This window comes from Pseudophryne corroboree, chromosome 9 (assembly GCF_028390025.1).
Source record: "Pseudophryne corroboree isolate aPseCor3 chromosome 9, aPseCor3.hap2, whole genome shotgun sequence".
In the NCBI taxonomy this organism is placed as follows: Eukaryota; Metazoa; Chordata; class Amphibia; order Anura; family Myobatrachidae; genus Pseudophryne; species Pseudophryne corroboree.
In genome coordinates, this window is record NC_086452.1 from 455,034,541 (window position 1) to 455,040,540 (window position 6,000).

A 6,000-nucleotide genomic window follows, 5' to 3' on the forward strand; every position below is an offset into this window, starting at 1 on the left:
AACATGTGGTGCACATTGTAACGCCATCGCTTTTGTAGTCCTCTCCTTTTCATACAAGTCATGTATTCTTCTTGTGATGGTGCTTCTTGAGGGAGGCTCATACCTGCTGTCATTCGTTGCGATCCTAAGAACGTTCCTCAGACCGACATCTTCGACAATACTAATTGGCCAGTTTGTAGCTATCCAATTCGCTATGTTATTTGTTAGCTTTTCTTGCTTTGGTTTATCTATACTTCTCCCATACGCTGTATCCAACGTAGTCTGCCGAAGCTTCCCTCCACTGTTTGTTTGAGTGGGTGAGTTGCTGGCATCAACGGTGTGTATTGCATTTAAGTGATACTTCAGACTCGAAGTACTCTGGTGATAAGAAAATTCAGCTTTGCAGTGTTTACAAATAACTTTGGTTTTATCAACTGTGCCATCTGGTAGAGATTTAAAATGTCCATGTAAGATTTCGGTTCCTTTCTCCATTTTCTGTGAAAACATTTTTAAATAAATAAAATAAAATGTATAAATAAATAAAAAAAAACTATTTTTCCCCCCTCTTCCGTCCTAGAGGATGCTGGGGACTCCGTAAGGACCATGGGGTATAGACGGGCTCCGCAGGAGACATAGGCACTATAAAGAACTTTAGAATGGGTGTGCACTGGCTCCTCCCTCTATGCCCCTCCTCCAAACCTCAGTTAGATTCTGTGCCCAGAGGAGAATGGGTGCTCTACAGGAGAGCTCTACTGAGTTTCTCTGATAAAAGAATTTTGTTAGGTTTTGTATTTTCAGGGAGCACTGCTGGCAACAGGCTCCCTGCATCGTGGGACTGAGGGGAGAGAAGCAGACCTACTTAACTGATAGGCTCTGCTTCTTAGGCTACTGGACACCATTAGCTTCAGAGCAGTGGTGCAAGTAGAAATATTTTCTTAGTGGTACTGAGTGCCGAAAAATGGGCGTGGTCATGTGTTGTGAGGGAGCATGGCCACATGCTGCTAGTGGGAGTGGCTACATGACACTAGCGGTGTGGCCACACGACAGCCCTTTTTGGGGGGAATCTGGAGGCAAGGCTAAAAATATATAGTAATGCCTCCAGTATAATAGAAATATATAGTAACGCCCCCAATTTAATAACAATATATAGTAATGCCTCCATTATAACAGGAAAATACAGCCACTGTCACAGTCCCAGAAACCCTGACAAAGTGGGAGGACCTGTCATGCTGCCAAGCACCATGGTCTTGTTGCTTTGAGGCACATTATAATTGTGGTAAGGGCAAAGTGTGTGGCAGGTGGTACTGCGTACCCGCTGCCAAATTCTTAAGGGTACTCCGTACCCGAGCGTACCCGCATACTTGCACCGCTGCTCCAGAGGGATCGGAACGCAGGTCTCCCCCTGCCGTTCGTCTCAGAGCCGCGCCGCCGTCCTCCTCGCAGAGCCGGAAGATAGAAGCCGGGTGAGTATAACGAAGAAAGAAGACTTCTAAGGCGGCAGAAGACTTCAGATCTTCACTGAGGTAACGCGCAGCGTTTCTCTTACGTCCTAGAGGATGCTGGGGACTCCGCTGCGCGCCATTGCTCCCACAGGTTACACACACGGCAGGCACTGATGGGTGCAGGGCTCAGGGGCGGCGCCCTGGGCAGCAATATATACTTCTATTTTTGGCATGTTAGATACATATGGGCTGCGGTGTCAGTGAATATGTTCATCCCCAGCCATTGTTTGTGAATTTGAGCGGGACCGAAGCCCGCCACTAGAGGGAGCGGAGCTTGGTCGCACAGCACTAACCAGCGCCATTTTCTCCACAGTGTGCTGAAGAGAAGCTGTCTCCCCGGACTCTCCCCTGCAGAACGGTGATACAGGGCTGAAAAAGAGGGGGGGGGGGGGGCACATTTTGGCGCAGTGAGTGTATTACACGATTGACTTAATATAAAAGCGCTAAATCTGGGAATTGTTTCCAGTGTCAGTTGGCGCTGGGTGTATGCTGGCATACTCTCTCTCTCTGTCTCTCCAAAGGGCCTTGTTGGGGAACTGCCCCCTTATAGATATATCCCTGTGTGTGTGTGAGGGTGTGGTACGCGTGTGTCGACATGTCTGAAGCGGAAGGCTCATCCAAGGAGGAGGTGGAGCAGATGATTGTGGTGTCTCCGTCGGCAACGCCGACTCATGATTGGTATGATATGTGGAATATTTTAAATGCTAATGTGACCTTATTACATAAGAGAATGGACAAAGCTGAGTCCAAGGAAACATCAGGGAGTCAATCTGCGGATGTGGCTGGGTCACAGGGCCCGTCAGGGTCTCAAAAGCGTCCCTTATCACAAATAGTAGACACTGATACCGACACGGATTCTGACTCCAGTGTCGACTACGTTGAGGCAAGGTTGCACCCTAAGGTTGCCAAAAGTATTCATTATATGATTATGGCAATAAAAGATGTTTCTCGTGTCAGATGACCTCGTGTCAGATGACTCCTCTGTCCCTGACACGAGGGTGCGCATGTATAAGGAAAAGAAACCTGAGGTAGGCGGGCGTGGCCTGGCTGTAACCCTGGGCAGAAGTGCAGCAGCAGGGCTCCTGCATATTTCACTCCACTACATATTTTTACGCTGCTCCCCCCGGGCCTGACTGGCCCCAGGTGGCCTGCCCGCGGCGGAGAGTGACCTGCAGTGCGGCCCCGAGCAGCGGCGTGTCCGTACAGGCTGCTCCGGCGGTGCGGCCTACATCGTGCAGTGAAGCCGGGGCCTCGAGTTTGGAGACTGCCCGGCGGGAAGCTCCGGACCGGCGCGCGGCCGCGGCGGGACCCGTTCAGCGCCCTGTGGACGTCCCTTCAACTCCCCCACGACGTGGAGACCCCTCCTGGACCCACAGGTACCTTACTATAACGGGGGAACCAGACACAGCACTGTGTCTCCCTGCCTGTCTTTGCTGCGGCGGCCATTTTAAACCATATATAACAGTGCACACTGGCTGCACAGAGACTGGGATCTCCCTGGCTTGGCCTCTCTGAAATAAGCCTATTACATACCCAGTGCTGCTGCACTAATTAAGCTACATCCACCTTCCATTGTACCCTGGGGTGCCTGGTGTTTAGAGGCATTTAATGACTGATTCCTGTCAACTTGTCTCACAAAATATTCAGACCTCCCCCCTGCAGCACTAATGCCTTGAATTAGACCCTTGCTCCACGCCATGACCCCCTAGATCACCCGCATACAATGGGGTCTGGTGGCTGATGACATAGCCTGGGACACTCGTACCGCAACGGGGACTCTCAAGTCTGATATGGAGTGCTTCTGATCCACCTATGTGACTTTCCTCTGTTTTACTATAAGTTATGATGCATAACATCTGCTGATGGGGAAAACTAAGAGGGGAGGGAAATCATCTGCAGCTAAGAAATCTGGTGACAAATCCCAACAATCTAATTTGTTTCGCTATCTTCAACCGGACACTGAAAGTGAGGACACTCGTTCATCGCCCTGTGTGTCTGGCTCTCCTGCTGACATCGGAGAGATGGCGGGAGCCGACTCTTCACCGATGGACAAGGGGCCTGAAACCTCAATGGCGGATGTTTTGACCTACTTGCGTTCGCTTCCTACCAAAAAGGATCTGCCTACCAAAAGAGACTTTCTGGATCTGGAACAAAAGATACGTGACACGGTCAAGTCTGAGATCTCCGTACTGCAGGCAGATATCTCTCAAATATCCCATCGAGTTTCAGATATGGAAGACCACGTCCATGAAGTATCCTCATTTGAACGAAAGCTCTGCGATACTGTTACTCTTCAGGCTCAGGAACTGAGGGCTCTCTGGTGTCGACGAGACGACCTTGACAACAGAGGACGGAGAAACAACTTACGCATCAGGGGGTTACCGGAAGATGTCCAGGGTCCGGGGATAGCAGACGCCCTTACTAAGATCTTCAACGAGATCATTGATGCTAATCCGGACAACATCATATTGTTTGACAGGGCTCATAGAGCACTGCGCCCGAAAGGTCTTTCTTCTGAGGCTCCCAGAGACGTTATATGTCGTCTTCATTACTATCACGTTAAGGAGGAGATTCTTACTAAAGCCCGCAAACTAGATCGACTGGAATTTGATAAGAATGTGATTCAGATCTTTCCAGACCTGTCATGGTCTACGCTCCAGCAACATAGATCTCTTAAGCCCCTGACAGAGGCTCCTAAAGAGAAGGGTGTAAGATTCCGATGGGGCTTTCCCTTTAATTTTCAAGCCACATTTGAGGGAAGACAGGTTTTCTTGCATACGCCAGACGACTTGGATAATTTCTGTTCCACATTGTCTATACCTAAACCTGCCTTACCGGAGTGGACACAAGCCTACTATCGTTTTGAACCTCCGAAGCCTCCAGCCCCGCGGGCGTCTTGGACCCCGGTCAGCAACAGGAAACGGGGGTCGACTCGGTCGCCCCAGAACAATGGCTAGGCTGGGACTTGATATATAACTTATCTCTTTATCCTTGATTTAAAGTTGCTTGATATAGCTTGGTCTTGAGCGGCTTTGCTTGGGCCTCCGATGCTTGGTGGAGCTAATTTAGGATTGCAGTGCTAGGTCATTGCTCTTCCTCCACACCAGAGAGTCTGCTTTAAAGTTTAGTCACTTATTGATATTACCTTTGCACGCTTCCACCCCTCCCCTCCCCTGACACTCCTGTTAATTGGATCTGTTGCATTCTATTGCTTTTTATAAGATTCTGCTCAATTTTCTAAATAGAGATGATTGTCCCCACTGCGTTTACTACTGAATAGGGGGACCCTTGTATACATAATAATGATGTTAGCTGGTTATTATTGGAGTCTCCTTAGTTACATGCTGTGCTGCTCTTGTCCCGAGGTTGTGTTGTCTCTGCTGTGCCCCAGTTGGGTCAGGCCGCCTGCCTGCTTTGGCTCTTAAGTCGTGGGTATGACCTCCCTACGACTTAACGGTGGTGAAATTGCCATTTTACAAGACGTAATATTATTATCATATAGTTCTATGTTCTCTGTATTGATCTTTCTTTTTGCGCTTTTCTTTTTCTTGCTCTTTCTTCTTTCCCCTTCTATCTTGGTCTCCCCGCCTGTCTCCATTGCAGCCCGAGGTACCCAATATGATCGGACCCAGTACCTTCTTCACACTTTCGGTAAGTAAATGTTTTTATCGCTCACTGTAGACAACAAATTCAGCCTTTCCAATGTCTTCTGACCTTAGGCTATGTTCCTTCAACGTGAAGGGGCTCAATATCCCCGAAAAGCGGTCCACTTTGCTACGGGAGTTATGGGCGGAGCGTATAGACATTGCTTTCCTCCAAGAGACCCACTTTAAAACTCAAGCCTCCCCTAAATTAGCAAACTATCGTTATCCCCAGGTTTTTTGCTGCAATAACGCTGCCAGTAAATCTCTGGGGGTAGCGATTTTAGTGGCACGTCGGGTCCCGGTCACAGATGCTTCTCACCTGACTCTGGAAGAAGGTCGGTGCCAGGTTGTTAAATGCATAATACATAACCAGGTCTATACTCTTGTTAACATATACGCTCCTAATAAACGTCAACAACAGTTTTTCACCAAAATACTGCGACAACTTGAGCCCCTTAAAGAACGGCGACTGATTATGGGGGGCGACTTTAACTGGTCCTTAGACCCGGGGATAGACTGTTCACCTTCCCTGACTAGACAGCTGACACGGGACCACAGCCGTGTGAGCCGACTTCTCCGTGAGTTTCAGTTGATGGACTTGTGGAGAACTCAACACCCGACCGGAAAGGATTACACCTTCTTTTCCTCTCCTCATAATATGTACTCACGCCCAGACTACTTCTTAGTTGAGCATAGGTTTTTACATATATTCCCTTCAAGTACAATTGGGCACATCACATGGTCGGACCATGCCCCGGTCTATATCTCTGTTGCACTTTCACCAGCCCCTATCACACCATGGTCATGGAGATTTAATAATTTCTTGACGCAAGATCCTTGTTTAAAGGCTAAACTCGCATCCGCCATCTCAGACT